This window comes from Salvelinus fontinalis, chromosome 15 (genome assembly GCF_029448725.1).
Source record: "Salvelinus fontinalis isolate EN_2023a chromosome 15, ASM2944872v1, whole genome shotgun sequence".
Classification (NCBI taxonomy): Eukaryota; Metazoa; Chordata; class Actinopteri; order Salmoniformes; family Salmonidae; genus Salvelinus; species Salvelinus fontinalis.
Genome location: NC_074679.1, coordinates 32,354,439 through 32,376,338, shown reverse-complemented (window position 1 = coordinate 32,376,338; position 21,900 = coordinate 32,354,439). Strand labels below are relative to the sequence as shown.

Here is a 21,900-nt window from a genome sequence, read left to right as displayed (position 1 = left end):
TACAGTAAAATTATTCAAATTGATTTGCCCATTATGTGTGATCTCCAGTGTCAGCAAGGTTAAAGACCTTTACGAAATACTGTAATTATACCAATACATGACAGAGAGAGAAAATGAGGTGACTGGGACATCCAACCTCAGGATTGGCAGGTAGGCCTTTGTTTTTGTTGCTCGACTTATACCTGCTGGTAACTGGGGGAACTGTTATCTTACTGACCCTTTCTTACTCTGTTTGCCTGGCCCTTCCTCTCTTGTTATCATCCTCCTCATTCAGGTGGGACTCGAAGTCCCACAAGAATGCAGCTTCGTTCTTCACACGGCGGATTGTGCCTTCAGTGAGATGTCGGTCATCAACCCCCAGGGAGAGGCTGTGTATAGACAGGCTGCAGGAGCTGAGGCCTTCCAGGCTGCAATGGAGAAGTCAGTGCAAACATTTACCATAAAGATAAAACATGTATTGATCATTTGTACATAGAATGTGCTACTAGTCCCTCTTGTAAAACGGTTCTCGATCCTCCAAGTCATCAGGAGGATGAACAGCACAGTTATATATGGGAACATCTTTGTGTACAGTCCAGTCCTGACTTCCACTGGGTCAGAGATATGCTCATTTTGGCACAATACAAACAGAGCAAAGACATTATGTACGCTCTGGAAAACACTGTCAGGAAGTAAGTGAAATTAGTCTTTCATCCCAAAATAACTGTAATCATAGATATCTCATCAATTGCCTTTTTTTAATTTATTTTTTATCTGGGAACATGGTTGATGTTAATTTGACCATAACAGCTTTTTAACCGTTTAGATTTTTTTATTCAATAATTTTTTAAAGTTAACCACCAGAGGGCAATACATCACAATAAAATTCAGAACTACTGGGTAACATATTCCCAAAACTCATCTGCAGGTTTCACCCAGGACATCCCACCCCTGAGGTCAAATAGGTGAAAGACTTCATGGATACCATGTTGGGAGACTGCTCAAGGGATGAGGACATGACTTTCCTGATACTAAGGGTATACAACCGCTTATAAGCAATATTACAAGTCATGTTTTAAGTATTGTGTTGTTTTACACCTAACATACAGATACAGCTAGAAATATGTCTGCTGTGAATGACAGGTCAGAAAAACTCTCTTGGGGTACCAAGATGCTGAGAGCCCCATCCAGAAACGTGTGGCAGCTTATCTGATGCTTATAAAGAGTCCTGACAATGCGCTGCTTAGCAAGATGATCACCATGCTGAAGGATGAGCAGGACCCACAGGTCAGGAGCTTTGTGGCCTGCCACCTTGACAACATCTGCCACTCTGTTGATCCCAAAATGCAACAGTAAGTGATTGAACATGATATGTTCAGTCACTCCCTCTTCATTTACATGATGAATTGAATGTGTGTGATCACAGTGGTGGAAGGTGTTGATGTTTTCTGTATCTCCTACTGTATTTGACACCTGGCTAAGGAAATCATCTTTATTGAGTTTCTATTTTTCACAGTGGCGTAAAGTACTTAAGTAGAAAAATACTTTAAAGTACTACTTAAGTAGTTTTTTGGGGTATCTGTACTTTACTATGTATATTTTTGACAACTTTTACTTTTACTTCACTACATTCCTAAAGCAAATAATTTACTTTTTACTCCATACATTTTCCCTGACACCCAAAAGTACTCGTTACATGTTGAGTGCTCAGCAGGACAGGAAACTGGTCAAATTCACACACTTATCAAGAGAACACATGGTCATGCCTATTGCCTCTGATCTGGCAGACTCACTAAACTCAAATGCATTGTTTGTAAATTATGTCCGAGTGTTGGAGTGTACCTCTGCACATTTTAAAAGCAAGAAAAGTGTGTCTTCTGCTTTGCTTAATATAAGGAATTTGAAATGATTTATACTTTTACTACATAAGTATATTTGATCAATTCCATTTACTTTTGATTCTTAAGTATATTTAGAACCTAATACTTTTAGACTTTTGCTCAAGTAGTTTTTCACTGGGTGACTTTCACTTTTACTTGAGTAACTTTCTATTAAGGTATGTGTACTTTTCTCAAGTATGACAATTGGGTACTTTTTCCACCACCGCAAAATAATACCTGGTTAAATAAAGGTGAAATAAAAAAAATAAAAAATAAAAATACCCTTAATTGTCCTAGTCCCCATAATCACTTGTGCAACTCAAGCAAGTTGTGGGTTCTGAAAAGTGCTCTCTTTCTATCCTCCTCAAGAATAAGATAGTAAGTATATCGAGGAGGCATTTCAAGACCATCAGCACTCTGTTAATAACCACTTCGCCACAATGTCCCGCAACTGCAAAATGGACACCACCATGGGCTCCATAAAGAGCAACATGATCTTTGATTCCACTGCATCCCTGCCAAAGGAAGTCCTGCTGGAGACCACCTTCAAAGCCTTTGGGTATAACGGTAATATGTTAGAGGTTTTAAAAAACTATAGAAACTTTAAAATATATATTTATATAATAAGTTAAACATTTAATTAAAATGTTTATTATTTAAAAGAATATTGCATCAATATTGGTGTGATTACATTGATATCTTGTCTCCCCCTTTTTTTCCACTTCCATTTTCGAGGTCTGTATTGAAGGAAATGGATATGAACTGAGCCTTGAGGCCCTTTTTGGAGAGCAAGGTTTCACCCCTGTCTCCAAGGCCTGTACTGGGCTGGTCTCAAGATGCCAGACTCAGTCCAACAGGTGCTGGAAAACTGTATAATTTGATATATTGCTGCTCAAAGAATAGTATTTTCGTTTGGCTTTTCAGTGTGAGCTGAAGTATTTAAAGACATTTTTAATCATCCATATCTTACAGGCCCCGCAGGAACTCATAAGAGACATTGGACAGAACTTCCAAAAGCTTGTCAGGGAACTGCACTCTCAAGACTCCGCTGAGGCCATGGCCTACCTAAGGATTCTTGGAGATGAAGTTGGATACATCAAGTCCAGTGAGATGGAGCACATGGCCCCGACCCTAGCTATGTACTGACGTGTTCTTCAAGATAATGCCTCTGAAGGTAAATCATTGTTGACTGAATAGGTCATTCTGAGGGGGAAAGCATATAATAATATACAGTATGTGAAAACTAGATAACTAAACAAAACAGTAAATTACAAATGAAGCTAAACATTTATTTCTATACATTTAGAGTACTAACTGACCTACACCCAAAGTCTCTTTGTTTCAATTAGCCTTTTCTTTATTTTTGTACAGGCCATGCAGTCTCTGATGTCCAGCACTGACAAAGAGCTTCATGCCCACTATATCTTCCTGGATTAGAGTTTTTCCCTTCCCTCTGTGTCTGGCTTACCCCTGAAATGCTCCTTGTCTGGTGTCTTTGCCCCTGGAGCTAAGGGAGGTCTGAACTTTTCCACTGGAATGGTAAACTGCCTGCTCTTTTGTTTCCATTCAATTAAATGTATAGGCCTTATGGAACATGTTTTATGGATTTTGACTATATTTGAACAAATTCTTTCATTTATTTAGGATCCTAGGTGATTTTTACATGTAAATTATGCCTTTCTTACCTGTAGCAGCAGCTGTCTTTCATGCAATCTATTGATGTGGAGTATATTACACAAATGGGCCTCAACATTCCTGAGTTTGTGGTGGCTGGCATCGCGTTGCACACCAGCATATACCATGAGAGTTCCCTGAATGCCAAAGTCACCATTAGCAGGAATGTTATCAAACTGTCACGCCCTGACCTTAGAGATCCTTTTTATGTCTCTATTTGGTTTGGTCAGGGTGTGATTTGGGGTGGGTATTCTATGTTCTTTCGTTCTATTATTTGTATTTCTATGTTTTGGCAGGGTAGGGTTCTCAATCAGGGACAGATGTCTATCATTGTCTCTGATTGAGAACCATACTTAATTAGTCCTAAGTTGTCTTTGTTTGTTGGCACTATAGCCTTCAGCTAAAGCTAGCCTTTAGATTGTTTATTGTTTTTGTCTGCGTCATATAAATAAAGTAATATGTACGCTAACCACGCTGCACCTTGGTCCTCTTCATTCAACGGCCGTGACACAAGCTCTCCATATTTGCACCCAAGGGAACCACTCAGCTGCTATTCAGCGTCAGGTGGGAATTACTCTAACTTCAACTTAAATGATTTTAATTCTAATAATTTAATTTGAAATATACAGTAAGTGGCACATTATGGTTAGCTCACATACATATGAAGAGTCCAGTTTGTATTAAATACCATCATCTTTAAATGTAGACCAACTTGACTTAAACCAGCCTCAACTTGCATCAGTTGTATTAAGCATTACTATATGATATAAAAAGTTATATTAAATATTCTTAAATTAAATTCCTACAACTCTTCAAAATCCAGAAAGAAGATGATGTAAGTGTCCTCCCCCCAGACTAAGATGGTGCCCTCAATAGGAGAGCGCATGACAGACTCCTGAGTGCCAGCTCCTGTTTACTGGTATGAATATCTGCACCACACTGTGTTACGCCAACGCAAACTCAGACGATGCTCCATACTACCCCCTTACAGGGGAGAGCAGGTGAAGGCTGCGTCCATTGCTTGGATTTCCAAACATGATTGATTTCAACTGTATCATTCTATTTATTAAAAGGATAATATTTAAGAGACATGTCTGTCAATCCATTAGGTTTGATGTGGAGCTCCAACCAACGGGGGAGGTCACAGAATACACTGCTGCCATTACTTCTGAAACGCTCAGAGGGTGCAAGGAGGGACGCAAGAAAATGGACTCTCTGAAGCTAACCCCGAGGGTGGATGGTATGTGTGTCCAATGGAGAGAAAAAAAATCTAATTAAGACAGACAAATGCCATAGATATCCACATAAAATTAATTGGGGTCTGCAGAGCGTTCTGGAAGTATTCAGACCACTTGACTTTTCCATATTTTGTTACTTTACAGCCTTATTCTAAAATGGATTAAATAAAAAAATGTCCTCAATCTACAAACAATACTCCATAATGACAAAGCGATAACAGTTTTTTTAGGAATTTTAGCAAATTCATTAAAAAATTTAACAGAAATACCTTATTTACTTAAGTATTCAGACTCTTTGCTATGATACTCGAAATTGAGCTCAGGTGCATCATGTTTCCATTGATCATCCTTGAGATGTTTCTACAACTTGATCGGCATCCACCTGTGGTAAATCCAATTGATTGGATATTATTTGGAAAGGCACACGCCTGTGTTTTGTGTCGAGGCATAGATCTGGGGAAGGGTACCAAATAATGTCTGCAGCATTGAAGGTCCCCAAGAACACAGTGGCCTCCATTCTTAAATGAGAAACGTTTGGAACCACCAAGACTCTTTCTAGAGCTATCTGCCCGGCCAAACTGAGCAATCGGTCAGGGAGGTGACCAAGAACCTGATGGTCCCTCTGACAGAACTCCAGAGTTCCTCTGTGGAGATGGGAGAACCTTCCAGAAGGACAACCATCTCTGCAGCACTCCACCAATCAGGCCTTTATGGTAGAGGCCAGATGGAAGCCACTCATCAGTAAAAGGCACATGACAGTCCGCTTGGATTGTCTTGAATACCTCCCTTAGATCCTGATATTCCTCCGGTATGTTGGGCTGAAGTGCAACCGACGTGTAAACAGGGGACAGGAAAGCAGGTCTTCCGGGCATTCAGGTGACCAGTTGGTGATTCTCATCCTCGACCATGAGATGGTAGGGTTATGGCGCTGAAGCCAAGGTAGGCCGAGGATGATCTTGTGAACTGGTGCACTGGTGATGAAGGGGATGTTTTCCTGGTGATTGGGCTCTATGGTGAGGGTGAGTGGTTGGGTGATGTGTGTGATCGTTCCGGATCCTAGAGATCGAAGGTAGAGACTTTGAACCGGAAAAGGAGAGGAGAGCGGGTAGGTAGTAATATTGAGAGAGGAGGCAAGGGTCTGAGTCCCCCGAGGCACCAGAATCCACTAAAGATGTAGACACAGGGCATGAGGGACAGGCAGCCAGAGTGATGATACTATGAAGAATCTAACAGGAAGAGCAGTAGATGGAATACTCACTCCTGGTCCAGGGGATGTAACATCACGTGACCCTCCCTCTGCTCTAGTGGATCCTGGATTCTGAAGAAACGGACACCGCTGGCGCTTGTGCCCTCCCTGGCCACAGTACAGACAGAGCCCCAGCTGTATCAGTCTGCGTCATTCCGCCACGGGAAGGCATGTGACCCCTACCTCCATGGGTTCAGGCTCTGATCCCGAACACTCAACGAAGGAGGGAGAGAAGCGATGAAGATGCCCACGCTCCCGGAGGAGGTTATCCAGACGGATGGCCATATCAATGAGTGCGTCCAGGGTGAGGTTGTCATCTCGGCAAGCCAGTTCCGTCTGGATCACCCCGCGCAGACCTCTTCTAAATAACGTGCTGAGTGCCTGCTCATTTCATCCACTGGAAGCTGCTACTCTCCGGAAGGTAAGCGCATACTCAGCAGCTGTCTGATTCCCCTGCTGGAGCTGAAGCAGATGCTCACCTCCCTCTCTGCCCTCCGCGGGATGATTGAAAATACATGAACCCCTCATAAAACTCAAGTTCCTCTCCTCTCTTCCAGACGGCCGTAGCCCATTCCAATGCCCGCCCAGTCAGCAGAAAAATAACCGTGGCAACCTTAGACTTCTCGGTGGTGGGGGCTCCCATCTGATGTGCGAAATAGAGGGCGCACTGAAGGAGGAAGCCACCGTATTTGGATGGTGTCCCATCATATTTCTCCGGGAGGGATAGAAGGGTATTGCTGACCTGAGCAGTTTGCTGGATGGGCTTGTGTGCTAACTCGTTGGGTAGACTGGCTCTAGAATATCCTCCGCTGTTGAGACATTGTAGATTGCCGAGAACATCTTCCATGGCCTTCTCCAGTTGAGCCAGCTGATCATTGTGTTGACGAAGAAGGTAACCTTGTTCATCAATCACCTGGGAGATGTCCGGTTGTCCTGCTGCTTCCATATTTTGAGTTGGTATTCTGTAATGATGGTGCGGTGAGTCGAAAGCAGGCGCAAAATTTTACTAAAACAACAAAACCAAGAACACGACACTAACATAATATCATGACACAAGGCGAGACCCAGATGCAGACACAGGAGGCAGATGGTTGGAGTCTTACAACATGTATTAATCCAATAGTGGAAGGCAAGAGAATGGTCATGGACAGGCAAAAGGGTCAAAACCAGTTCAGAGTCCAAAAGGTACCGAAGGGCAGGCAGAATCAAGGTCAGGCCAGGCAGGATGATCAGGCAGGCGGGAAAGAAGTCCAGAGTCAGGCAGGGGTCAAAACCGGGAAGACTATCAAAAAGCAAAAAGCAAAAGGAGAATGGGGAAAAACACACTGATTGACTTGACTAACATACAAGACGAACTGGCACAGAGACAGGAAACACAGGGATAAATACACCAGGGAAATATGCGACACCTGGAGGGGTTGGAGACAATCACAGGAACAGGTGAAACAGATCAGGGCGTGACACAAGAACATTACCAACTGGTGAGTGACCATGGGAGAGTGACATATAAAGGGGAGGAAATTATGAAGGTAATGGAGTTCAGGTGTGAATCATAATGATTAACAGGTGCGTGTAATGATGAGTGCCAGGGCCCTCATTTATCAATGTTGCCTACAAACAGAAATGTTCGTAAACCATGCGTGCGATCATTTCTAAGCAAAGTGTGGGATTTATTAATTTGTACTTATACTTGAGACTGTGCGTAAATTTAAGCACACCTCTGACCATGCGTACACACAGCACCTTGTGGTAGAAAAGTGAAACTGCTAATGAAATACCATCCACCAAATGGAGAAAGTATTGACATACTGGAACAAATCATAAACTATGAAGAAAAAAGAGAATACATTAATGGTTTATTCATGTATTTCGTTCATAGACACTTAAGCTAATAGTTTTCTCAGGGTGCTATCAAATTCATAAATATGAAACAATTTAAGCCTAATTAAATAATAAAGTAAATTAGAAAGGGAGTGGAATGTAAGGTTGGAGGCAATTTAGTTAAACCAGTTAAATAATATAAAAGGCAACACTGAGGCATTGTGACTTGTCCAACATGGCAAATCTTGCATTGCTGGAGGATCTGGCACAAGCTGCATTACACAGGGAGCGTATTTTCAATGAGCGTGCAGATGTTTTTGCTGAGAGCGACACTTGGCTTATTAGTAGATTTCATTTTCCAAGCCATAGTTTATTGTATCTCTGCAACCAACTCACTCCAGTATTAGAAAGGGAGACGAAACGCAACAATGCCATCCCAGTGCAAACCCAAGTCCTCTCCACCCTGGGATTTTTGGCCACTGGAACATTCCAACGTGAGATTGAGGATTGGTCTGGCATTTCACAACCAACCAGGAGCCGAATATTGCCTGCAGTCCATCATGGCATTATTTAATTGACCCCACAATACATACCGTTTCCGTACACTACTGTGCAACAGGCCAGAGTGAAAAGGGATTTCCACACCATAGCTGGATTTCCCAATGTCATTGGAGCAATTGACTGCACCCACATCACAATAAAAGCACCATCATTGAACAAATTCAACTTATTCAACCGAAAATGTTTCCATTCTGTCAATGTGCAGGTCCTCTGTGATTCACATTTGGCTTTGTTGAATGTAGTGGCCAAGTGGGACACACGATTCAGTCATTGTGCAGAACAGTTCAGTAGGCCCTAACCTCCAGGAAGGAGCTGTTGAGAACGGATGGCTTATTAGAAAGTGACTTATGTTTTATTTGCAAGGTTTTATTTGCCATGTTAGACCTCTAAACAATATCTGAATGTTGTGTTCATAACTGCAGGAGACCGGGGCTACCCGTTAAAAACAAGGCTGATGACTCCCCTCACAAACCCCTCAAACCAACAAGAGGCAAGGTACAACCAAGCCCAAGCACGCACAAGAGCAACAGTGTAGCACACCATAGGCCTGCTGAAAGGGCATTGTCTGGCTGCAATACCAGCCTAGCAAGGCTTGCCTCTGCAATGACATTCCTTCAAATGCCATTACGTGAATGTAATACAATGTGCAAATTCCTTTTTAGGTTTACTACATTGTCAAGGCTTGCAGTGTGCAACATTGCAATCAAAATGGCATTCCCCTGAATGATCCACCCAGACCCAATGAGCCCATGCCTGACAGGTAGTGTTTCCCACCACCCATAGCTCTGGCACTGAGAACAAGAGTCAACCTCATACAATGGTTTTAGGTATCTGTTCTTCCAAATATTGTAATCAAATCAATGAGGAAAACACATTTGCATTGCACCAAAATTTGTCTCACATGTTTGACACAGTCAACAAGTTCTTTCAATGATTGATTTATCTCTCTCAGGCTGTTGCATACATCCTCAGCTGCTGTTTGAGTCCAATAACTGATGTGTTGATCTCTTCTTGTTGTTTCAGGACTGCATCAGTCAAAACATGCTGTGCAGCTGAAGCGCTCGCCAAAGAGGACACCCTTCTTGTAGGCCTGGTGATGAGGGGTCAGAGGATTCCCTTCTTGTAGGCCTGGTGATGAGGGGTCAGAGGATTCCCTTCTTGTAGGCCTGGGGATGAGGGGTCAGAGGATTCCCTTCTTGTAGGCCTGGTGATGAGGGGTCAGAGGATTCCCTTCTTGTAGGCCTGGGGATGAGGGGTCAGGCAAATCACCCACATCTGTCAAGATTTTTATTTTCATTTCTTTTTCATTTCATTAACTGTTCTGCACTCAGATGAAGCAGAATTTACCCCAGCTCTAACCTGCTCCCAAGTAATATTTTGTATCTTATTTGTCAAGCCATTGCTGAGGTCTCCAAAAAGTATGGCTTGTTTTGCTTCCACTTCGGTGATCAAAAGTTATATTTCCGCGGCCGGAAAAGTTTTTTTTCATTGATTTCTCCATGTTGGCGGACAGAAATTAGTGACATTTCTTGCAGCTTCAAAGGGAAGGTTTGTGACTATAAATGGTCATTTAGGGCAGTTCTTTCTGTAAATGAGACTTCACTAGCACAGTGTTTTAGAATGTGTCTGATTTATCAAGGCAAAATACTTACAGGTGTGTGTACATCAAGCGTACAAGCATTTAATAAATATCAACTTTTTTGTTTCTTGCGAATATTCAACATTTTCTTTGTACGAGTTAATTTCTAAGCTTTTCTACGCAACATTGATAAATGTGCGTAATGATGAATCCCACGACCGGTGGGTAGTACTCTGGCGACGCAGGAGCAGACTTGACACTTTGGTACAAGCCTCTGTATGTCCTTGAGCGGCCAAGCTAGAGCCCGGACTTGAAACCGATCTAACATCTCTGGAGAGACCTAAAAATAGCTGTGCAGCGATGCTCCCCATTCAACTGGACAGAGCTTGAAAAGATCTGCAGAGAAAAATGGGAGAAACTCCACAAATACAGGTGTTTGTAGCGTCAAACCCAAGAGACTCGAGGCTGTAATCGCTGCCAAAGGTGCCTCAGCAAAGTACTGAGTAAAGGGTCTGAATAGTTATGTAAATGTGAGTTTTCAGTTTTTATTTTATTTTATACATTTGCAAACATCTCTAAAAACCTGTTTTTGCTTTGTCATTATGGGGTATTGTGTGTAGATTGATGAGGAGAAGAAACGATTGAATCAATTTTAAAATAAGGCTGTAACGTCATAAAATTTGGAAAAAGTCAAGGGGTCTGAATACTTTCCGAATGCACTGTATCTGTCCTCTCCATATTAGGTGCTGAGCCCACAGAGGCGACCGTAACACTGAAGTACTACAAGGACACTCTAACCACTGACGTCCAGATCCCTGATTAGGACATTGAGGCAGGGATAAAGCTGGCAGTCACAGAGAGCAACGTCAAGGGGAAGAAGACGCGTGACACAATATTTCATAGTTGTTTCTAGTTGGCCGTTCCAGGTAAAAGAAATCACAGTGTTGTAATTCTTTCCAGTCTTCCTCTGTGCAAAAAAATAATTGTGAGATATGCTAAGTGTCCGACAGCTTTTCTCTGTGATGTGTGACCTGACAATGTCAATAACAAAATGTAACTGCAACAGTAATGATTAAAGTCTTACATCTGGTTTTCCCATACAGATGACAACAAGTTTGAGGTGGAGATGATGTCCGACCTGAACTCTGAGATTCAAAACTCATCCCAAACACAGAAGATTACCAGAGGCAGCTACAAAAGCTCATTGATGACATACTAGAACAGAAAGTGGCTAAAACTGAAATGAAAGTGCAGCACATTGTTACCAAAGCCATTGAGGTGAGGGATGTTGCCGCTGTGTTTGAAATATTTCTTGGTGAATGCCATCGTCAGTAATTTTTCCAATTGTCTACTCCCAATTGCGGCAGATTTGTTTCCATTGATAACATTTCTCTACAATAATTATCAATCTCAAAAGTATCTATTTTTAAGCAAGTAACATTTAGACAAGGTTGCTAGACAAGGTTGCTGGAAGAAACAAGAGGAGCCTCGCTGAACTCACTCTGCCCACCGGGCCTGAGAATCTGTTTCTTCAATCGTAAGTATTTGACAATTCACATATTAAATGGGTTGGGATTATTTCCATTTCAATCCATTCAATTCAGGAGATAAAATTAAATCTCAATTTAATATTGGCAAAGTGTCAGGGGAAACAGAATAAATTCATCACCAATGACAATACATTTATTTGTCACTTTCTTGTTTTTCTGTTGATTTGTTTTTACAACAGTGATAGCCCTTACAAAAAAGGATTGCAGTTTTAAAACTGCAGAAAAACTGCAGTGTGCTGCAGTTGAACTGCAGTTATACTGCACTGTAATTGCAGTTCCACTGCAAACTTACTGCAGTAACAAACTTGTGTTATTTTAGACGCAGTATTTGCAGCATACTGCAGTTATCTTCTTGCAACTATAGGGGGTGCTGTTTCAAATTAGCATAATTGTCTCTACAGATTAAACTGCCTAGTACTCAATTCTTGCTCGTACAATATGCATATTATTGTTATTATTGGATAGAAAACACTCTCTAGTTTCTATAGTCGTTTGAATTATGTCTCTGAGTGAAACAGAACTCATTCTACAGCACTTTTCCTCCCAGTGTGTGAGATTTAGACATCTTGGCCTCTGGTTCCAGATCAGTTTTTAAAGTCTCTGTTAATCCTATGAGATACAAACACTGCCCACGCCTTCCACTAGATGTCAGTAAGTGGTGACAATTTGAATGGAGTCGATTGCGCAATCATTGGCTCTATAAATGACAAAATACCGGAAGTAAGCCTTCCTTTGGACACTGCGCTCAACGCGAGAAGGATATCTGACTGGCCTTTTTCCAAGCATTGGTTTAGCCAGTAATATAGCGTCGGTCATCTTTTTACTTGTTATAGGTGTTAGAAACATCATAATGTAGTTAATTTAAACCGTTTTATAGCAATTTATATCCGTTTAGTGTGATTTTGAGGCATTGCTCTGTAATAGACTTTGAAGCTCCGGGCACGTTTCGGGGTCCCGGTCGTACGTTAGTGGGCATTTCGACGGACAAGTGGACATCTTTCGACCAAAAGAAGATTAGACCCAAGAAAGGATTCATTGTCCAAGATTCTGATGGGAGAACAGCTCATAGTAAGAACAATTTATGATGATAAATCGTGTTTCTGTCGATAAATGTTAAACGTTTATGCCGCCATTTTGTTTGCTATAGCTTCACTTGGCGCAACCTGTATTGAAAAGTAAGGATAATTTAAAAAATGTAATTCCGCGATTGTATTAAGAATTAAATTGTCTATCAATCGCTGTCCACCCTGTATTTTTTTGTCAAGTTTATGAGTATTTATGTATAAGAGTAGATCACTGTCTAATATGGTGCACGACATTTTCTGACCAGCTGAGCTACTTTTGTCATTGTCTAACCATGATTTTGGTGGCTAAATATGCACATTTTCGAACAAACTGTATATGTATGTTGTAATATGATGTTACAGGAGTGTCATCTGAAAAATTCTGAGAAGGTTAGTGAAAAAATTTATATATTTTGGCGATGATACGATATCGCTCTCTTTGGCTAGAATCAGTGCTCTGGTAACGTTTGCGTATGTGGTATGCTAATATAACGATTTATTGTGTTTTCGCCGTAAAATACTTAGAAAATCTGAAATGTTGTCTGAATTCACAAGATCTGTGTCTGTCCATTGCTATGTGCTGTGTATTTTTAAGAAATGTTTTATGATGAGTAAATTGGTAATACAAGTTGCTCTCTGTAGTAATTCTAGGAGCTTTGGTGAGATTTGTGATGCTGGCTGCAATGGCAAACTATGATTTATACCTGAAATATGCACATTTTTCTAACAAAACCTATCCTATTCCATAAATATGTTATCAGACTGTCATCTGATGAGGTTTTTTCTTGGTTAGTGGCTATCAATATCTTAGTTTAGCCGAATTGGTGATAGCTACTGGTGTTGAGAGAAAATGGTGGACAAAGAAAAATTGTGTTTTTTGCTAACGTGTTTAGCTAATAGATTTACATATTGTGTCTTCCCTGTAAAACATTTTAAAAATCTGAAATGGTGGCTTTATTCACAAGATCTGTATCTTTCATTAGGCATTAGGTGTCTTGGACTTGTGATTTAATGATATTTAGATGCTACTATTTAATTGTGACGCTATGCTAGCGATGCTAATCAGTGTGGGGGGGGGGGGGGGGGGGGTGCTCCCGGATCCGGGGTAGAGGCTCGTTAGAGGTTATACTGCATTCTAACTACAGTTATACTACAGTGTACTGCAATTATACTGAACTCTGACTGCAACCTTTTTTCGTAAGGGAGATACCAGTTCAACCAGAACAAAATGGCCGTCTCCCTTGCCTTTAGGAGGAAAATCTTCTGAAAAGCTATACTTTCCTACTACCCTGTACATTCCTTCGATCGATGTTACTGAAATAGGTTGGATGACTCCTGCAAATGAGACCCAAATCCTAACTTTGACCATACCTCGCTCTTTTGACTTCATGCTGCCCTTGCTTAGCTTTGCTGAGGTGAACTCCAAAGTGATCAGCAACTTCAACAAATGGGAGGGATCCATCTCTGGGGGAAACAATACTGTTTATAAACTGGGTGGTTCAAGCCCTGAATGCTGATTGGCTGACAGCCGATATATCAGAACATATACCACGGGTATGACAAACCTTTTATTTTTACTGCTCTAATTACATTGGTAACCAGTTTATAATAGCAATAAGGCACCTCGGGGGTTTGTGATATTTATTATTACTTTTATACAACGGGTTACCAACATATTCAAATAATGATTGACATATTTTCATTAAAAATGTTATTTTGATGAATTTATTGATACTATTTCATCCTTCCACAAGATATAGTCCCGGAACAAATCTCGGGTTGCTACCCAAGCCGGCTGGTCGTTCGTTCTATTGGTTCCGATGTCAGAGACGTGACCCAGTCGTTCAGTCTTTTTGTTCTGTATCTATGGACGTGACCGAGTCGTTCGTTCTGTAAGGAACGACGCTGCAGAAGAGAAGCAGGTACAGGGAGTTGACATTTCATTGGAACAGACATGCAACAGGACAGGAACAGCGTCAGAACTGGGAAACACAAGGACAGATGACAAACAATGCAGCAGCGGGAAACAGAGCTGGGGAACTGACAAATATATGGGAGGTAATAAACAGGTGATTGAGTCCAGGTGAGTCCAGTATCGCTGATGCGGGTGATGAGGTAAGGCAGGTGTGCGTAATGATGGTGGCAGGAGTGCGTAACGCAGGGCAGCCTGGCGCCCTCGAGCGCCAGGGGGGAAGAGCGGGAGCAGGCATGACACATTCTAAATATTCCATTGCCATACTGGCTGGAAGCATTCTTATCCTAAGCTTGCTAGCTAGCCAACTACGGCTAACTTAGTCACGTCAAACAGTGCAGAAAGAATAAAATCAGTAGCTGCATTTGTTTAAGCTGTTTTCTTGTGACATTTATTTGGATACATCCATAACAATGAGCTAATGAGGCACGATTTCTCCTGGCATAGAAAATGTGCTCTCTCGTCAGGACACTGTTGTTCGGAGGAGCTACTCAACAACATAGCTTCACAATAACTTCAAACTGAAGCTGCAAAGACTGCAAACTAGCTGCACTTTGTTTCGTTGCACCTTTTTTCAATTGACTTTTCTTTGTATATATTCATAAAATTATGCCAGCTGTTTCATGATTTCGACTGGCTGAGAAACACTGCCTGCCTCTCTCTCTCGTCCCGACTTCCGACCCTTCACATTCATTACTATGAGACAGTTGGTGATCGAATTTGAATATTGAAACCATGTTGAAATGTCAGAGAGACAGACAGTAAGGTTTATACAAATGTCCACTGTTGAAAACTTTATTTTAGTCTAAAAGAAATGTATGATAATGTCTAGATGCTTTTTATAGTGGAGATTTATAGTTTATAACTTCCCTGCCTGGGCTGGTGAGACAGTGGATTGCGCAGTCAGATGGAACAGAGTAAATAGGCATTTTAATGTCATAGATTTAGCCTGTGGTAACTTGTGGAATAGACACTTGCTGGAATGTGCTTTTAACCAATCGGCATTCAGGATTAGACCCACCCGTTGTATAAATGGCCAATATACCACGACTAAGGGCTATGTTCAGGCACTCCAAGTTGTGTTGTGGATTAAAACAGCTCTCAGCCGTGGTATTGTAATGTATACACTGGGAGTCAGAAAGCAAGTGCAGAAGGAGAGTACTGAACAGGACTAAACAGATACAAAATAACAGACTTGGGAAGTGTGCAAGAAAACCAATAACACCTGAGGACTGATGACAACTGAGGGCTAAATAAAGGGGGAGTAGTCATGGTATTGATAAAGTCCTTGTGTGCTTAATGATGGGACGCAGGTTTGTGTAATGAGGGTTGCCAGGTGTGCGTAATGATGGGTTGCCAGGACCGGTGGTTAGTAAACCGCCGACCTTGAGTGCCGGAGCGGTGGAGTGGGAGTAGACGTGACAGGTATATTGGCCTTATTGCTTAAATATAACGTCATGGCTGAGTCCCCTGTTAGCCCACTCTCCTACAAACTTGAAGGTCAACTTTGCTTATCTTTCCACATTTATTTAAATTTATATTTACCACACATGGTCCTCATATATTTAAGAATATAGAATATAACGATATTTAGATAATTTTCTATAAAGTCACCATATCACAATGACAATGACAATGATTTCATCCAATCATTTCAGGAACTGTGGAAGATAATCTGAAGTACCTCATCAAGGGTCACAGAGCCACAGCTCCATTGATGCCAGCCAGCTTCATTGTCTTTGAAACCTTGAGTGTGACAGACAAACTGAATGCCAGGGTCAACGACAAGATTGAAGCTTCAAGTCCTCTGGGCATGCAGACCTTTCTGTACTACTCTGCAAAGTCAGAGCACTTCTGAAGAGGGATGGGGATGACAGGGGATGATAACTTGGATGGAACCATCAGAGTGGGCTCATTGAAAGCTGACTCTTCCTACAGCCATAACTATGCCATTCACCCCCTCAATAGATAAGGAAGAAGAGAGTCCAACCTGCGGGTGAACTCGACACTTATACAGGCTCACAACATGATCAAGGGAGTGTATGCCAATGACAAGTTGTCCATTGTGTCCAAATCCAATGTGCAGGACGATGCTCTCAAGCATATAGCAGAGCTCAACTACAAGGATGGCCAACTATCCCTGAAGTGTGATGCTGTTTCCAACGCTCTGGGCAATATACTTAACAACAAAGTTGAGCTTGGAATCTCCAGTGAGGTAATCATTTTGAGAGTTGAGTCCCCTTCTCATAGGATCCATGAACTCTGATGGTCTTGAAGTCAACTCTGAAGGCCCCCTTACCTTTAAAGATGGCAATGGATTACATAAGGCCACTGTGACAGTGAACAGAAATGTAGTGGCACCACCCTGACCTACACGACCAAAGGAATGGCTGAATAAATCAGCGTCAAGCTAAGTTTGGAGGGCAGAATATCAAGTACTGAGGCTTCACTAGGTAGGCAGTACCTTCAGAGGCAACGCCTATGACTCAAACGCAAGAAGCACAATTAAACTGGCATTGAACAGGAGGGGGACCTTCTCCAACAACATGAAGGGATCTCTGCAGGACATGAAGCCAGAAAACACCCATAGTCTGAGTCTCACATTATGGACCCTTGTTTTCTGGTCTTAGACAGACTACTTCATCTGTGAGGATGATACAAACATGATATAAAGGTTGGCATGAAGCCTTGTTTTACCTCCATTGACATGAAAACTTATCTCAAGTTCTTTGACCTCCGTATGAACAATGAAGGCCACGTGAAGATGGAGCCTACCAAGCTAAAGCTGACTGGAATTGTAAGAGGAGCCTACGGAGAAGAACATGAGCTCAGGCACACTTATGAAATGAACTATGCTGACCTACAGTAGCTGGCCCACTGAAGTGTAGCACAACTGGGAAGATAATGGATGCACAGATGAGACACAACTGTGAAATTAAAATTGCAGGACTTACCTCCAGTGTCAATGCCAATGCCATAATCAACAGCGATGGTCTGATGGACCTGTTTGGGAAGCACACTGGGCAGCTCTACAGCAAGTTGCTTGTGAAAGCAGAGCCTCTTGCACTTGCTTATTCACATGACTGCCTGGTCTCAACCACACCTGCTGGAGAGTGGAGAATCTGCTGCTCACCTGGATAACAAATTTGACGGTCTTCTAACACCCAGTGAACAGTCATTGACCTAGAAGACTAAATCCAAGTTTGACAACCACGCTTATAATCAAGACTTATAACAATGCTGAGAAGCTCAGAGAAGGAAAATCAAGAATTCAATGTCTCCAGTTTCTTGAAGTTTGACAAGAACAGTGACTCACATATCGTCAAGCCTCCCTTCATTCAAATACTTCCAGCTGCTTTGAGCTTCTCAAAACTGCTGTTGTCAATGCTCTGGAGGCCATGCAACAATATATCATCAGCTTAGACATTAACCAGCTAATTGGTGGGCTAAGAGTTCATTTGAACAATCTGCCGCAGCAAGTCAGTGACAAGTCAATGACAGAGATTGATTTGGAGTATAAAGTGAATGAGGTGAAAGAGAAACTGATTCTTTTGACACAAGAGTATGTTGTGACACTGGAAGACTTGGAGGCCTCTGTGGAGAATGAAATCCCTGATTGATATTGCAACCAAAATCAGAGACCTGATGGCTACAGTCAGGGGCAGCATTGAGAGTGGAGACTTTCAAATGCCATTCTTCTCACAAACTGGAAATCAACTGAAGGACTTTGATTACCATTTTAATATCAGAGAGACAATTGTCCGAGCTATTGATGCAATTGATGTCATCAGACAGATTGATCTACAGAAGCTAAGCGACAGCAGTGTTGCCTGGTTGGGGGACATTGATGGTAGATTTAGAATCAAAGAAAAACTTCAAGATAAAATGAATGAATTGAAACAGATTATTGAGACCTTTGATGTCACAATGTTTTTCCAGGATATCAGGGATTACATCCTTCCGATCAACTTTGCTATATATGTGGAGCAGCTAACTGCTCAGATTCCCTCTGAGGAGATGACCAGGGTCCTTGAATCTATAATGGATGTAATTGTCAACTGGTTGAAGAATATGAAATTGTAGACAAAATCAATGCTGTGTATTCTCACATCAGAAATCTGCTTCTCAGGTATGATTTTGACAAGATAATTAAAGTGTTCATGGATCAGACTGTAGTACTCATTAAGGAATTCAAAGTTCAAGAAACTGTGCAATCGCAGGTTGATGCCTTGAGATCTATACACTGAAGTCATGTATGACAAAGTTATGCAACTACTGGATGGGGCTGTAAGTACGTTAAAATCAATTGACTTCAAGCAAAGCATAAATTAATACATTTCTGGAGTCATCAAAACCATAAAAGAGTTTGACTAAAATATGTTTATTGACAATGCTAACCAGAAGATCAGTGAACTAACAAGTTATGTTAATAATCAAATTGAAGCATATGGAATCACTTTTCCGGAGAATCTTCAAATAATAGGAACAACTCAAAGAGCCAAAAGTTGTCGTAGAGATGATAACGGATGTGATTGATACTACAGCCTTCGATGATATAAAGACGATTAAACAGAAAGCCCTTCAAGATATGAGAGATAGAGTTAACGGCATGAACATTAAAGAGGAGATACTCATATATCTGCAAAAGGCAAGTGACTCCTAAACCAACAAGGTCGGCTACATTTCTGTTCAGCAGAACAAACTAATTGAGAAAATCTGCACGGTGGCCAAGGACCAAGACATATTAAACAAGATCAGTCAGGCTGTGGATGGCATTCAGGATGGACTAAAGACAGCAGAGGTTGAGCTTTCCTCCTTTTTAGTGTCTCTCTCACTGACCTCGTCATTCCCACCATCCAAATCAACCTGAACCGAACAGGCTGCAGGACATAAGCATTCCGGCCCAAAACTCAGTCCCTGAGTTCACCATTCGGAGTTCTTACACTTTACCAGCCATTACCATAGATTTTGAGGAAATCAAAGAAAAGATCATTGCATTCCTCGACCAGGTCTAAGAATATGAGGTTCCAATGCATCTACCCGAGGCCATGTTTTAAGACTTTATAGCACTTTACCTATCCGTCCTCCCAGACCTGACCTATGCAAATTGCATAAAAATGTAACTAAATGTTCCATTATATTTCAGGGTATATTGTCATAATTTGAATGTGGATATCACCAGCCAAACCTATGTTGGTGTGAGCTTCTGCGATGCTTCCCGCAAGGATGGCTTCACCACTTTCATGGCTTCGGTTGGTTTCCTCATATTCCTTCTTACAGGGAGGTCACCTTCACAGGTGTACGGAAAAGCGTTCAGCCGCTAACTGGTAAAAAACACCTGAATTACTGGCACTTTTATTTACTACATATACTACAAACCTCTTTACTATAAATTGTCATAATGAAAGCTTAGAGTTTTCTAGATGTTATATTTTATGGACACAATACATTGCATTATTTTTGCCGTAATTAGTGTTTACCCTGAAGGTATGAGACAAATGCTGATCCCCCCTTGTTCCTAATCTATCCAGTCTAACCCCGACAAGGATACATACAGACATAGTGTGTGTCAAAGCCACTCTGAAGAACTCTGAGAAGTTGAGTTTCCAGGTTGCCTGGAACATGGATACCATGCATTCCACCATTGAAGGGCTCAAAGAGCGGATGCCTGCCATCACAGATGTGCTGCTCAAGTTCATAAACAAGTATCACACAGCTTACTTTGGCTTCGATGTAAACCGTGCCTCCATGAAGCTGAAGAACTGTCTCCAACGTCATTGAGAGAGCCTATCATGATGTCCCAATGTGTCTCGATACACTGCAGATACACCCGGACTAGAGGAGAGACTTTCTGGACAGGAGCTCTATGAGAGGGCCAGTCGCTCTGTGTTTGCAACCATTGACCGGGTTGCCCAAAGGTTCTTAAATCCCACGGAGGCCATAACTGCGATTGAACGTTTCATTAAATGTTTTGAGTTCCCCCTCTCTGGTAGCAATGTAGTCTTCAACGGAAAGGATATTGTTTCCAATCTGAGGTCTGCCATTAAAGCCACCAAGTATTATATAACCGACGAAGAGAGCGACTTGGAGGATGTGAGTCTGGAGGAGCTGATCCAGGAAGTGAATGAACTCCTGCAACTATGTTTCCAGATGGCAGGAGAGCTGATCCAGGAAGTGAATGAACTGCAGATGGCAGGAGAGTTCCTCAAATTGGAGGAAATCGAGGAAATGGCCCGCGAAATATTGGTTGTGGCAAGATCTGAAGCTGGCGAGTACAAATACTGCCAAAATGAAGATCCAGGAAACCTATAATGAAGTGACCATGGAGCGTGTGAACAGTGACCTCAAGGAGCTTGTCGCTATTTTACAGTCTCACTTTTATGGGGGACTCAAAGAATTTATCAACCTAATTGAGCAGGTATCGTGAAGCATGGCTCCATACATTAGAGTAAGCTTGAAAAAGATGGACGTTGATTTTCCCCTTCCCTTCTTCTGGAAGCCTTTCAGTGAGTGGCCAACGCAGATCAGGCAGTGAGTGAGCAATGCTTATCACCACTTGAATGAGAACAGCTAACTGCATTGACTGTGCTATTTGGAAAAAAAACACTATACTAACATATACTTTATGCTTGAGATGTGACTTTGCTATGGAAAACCAAAAAATATTACACTAACACATTTACATCATGTTTGAGCTGTTATTATATATGTATCTCTGTGTTAAATTTTAAAGACAGTTTTATTTTTAAATTCCTGAACAATTAACAATTCATGTAGCATGTTGTTTCTTTTTGATGACTATGTTAATTGAGACAAAAAGGGAATTTTTACAGCACAAGTGTAGTACTGTACATTGTTCAATTCCACGATATGGTCAACAATGCATTCAAGTGGGATTCTTACATCCCAACAATGGAAGATGGTTCACATACATAAAGTACAGACTCCAAGATTCTTCTTTTGTTGGAGCTCAAGGTTGGAATAGTATGGCCCTTAGATGGCAGGGTAGTCCAACTCATTGGAATATTTCTAGTTTTAGAAGTTCAGCTGTCTACAGCATAGGAAGCTAAAAACCTTTGTTTGGTGGGTCCAGTTATTCACCCTTCACCCTGCCTCTCCTCTCCCTTTTGCCCTCCCTTCTTTCTCACTCCAAATATCTCATACAGCCTCTTGCCCTCTTTCATACTGTGTGCCACATTCCCCCTGCTTATTTCCCCTGGTTACCTGGTTGGACACTTAATGCCCCCCACAGCTATTTCATATACTCTCCCGAAGAGGGGCCCATAACAAATGTTGCTAAGCATGGTGGCTGTCACCTGTTTGGAATTCAGGGCTG

General features: G+C 41.7%; 1 pseudogene; it reads left to right on the top strand.

The window, feature by feature from the left end:
* The first annotated feature begins 249 nt into the window (after positions 1–249).
* LOC129812110 (apolipoprotein B-100-like) lies at positions 250–20,876 on the top strand (annotated as a pseudogene).
* Positions 20,877–21,900: the final 1,024 nt, after the last annotated feature.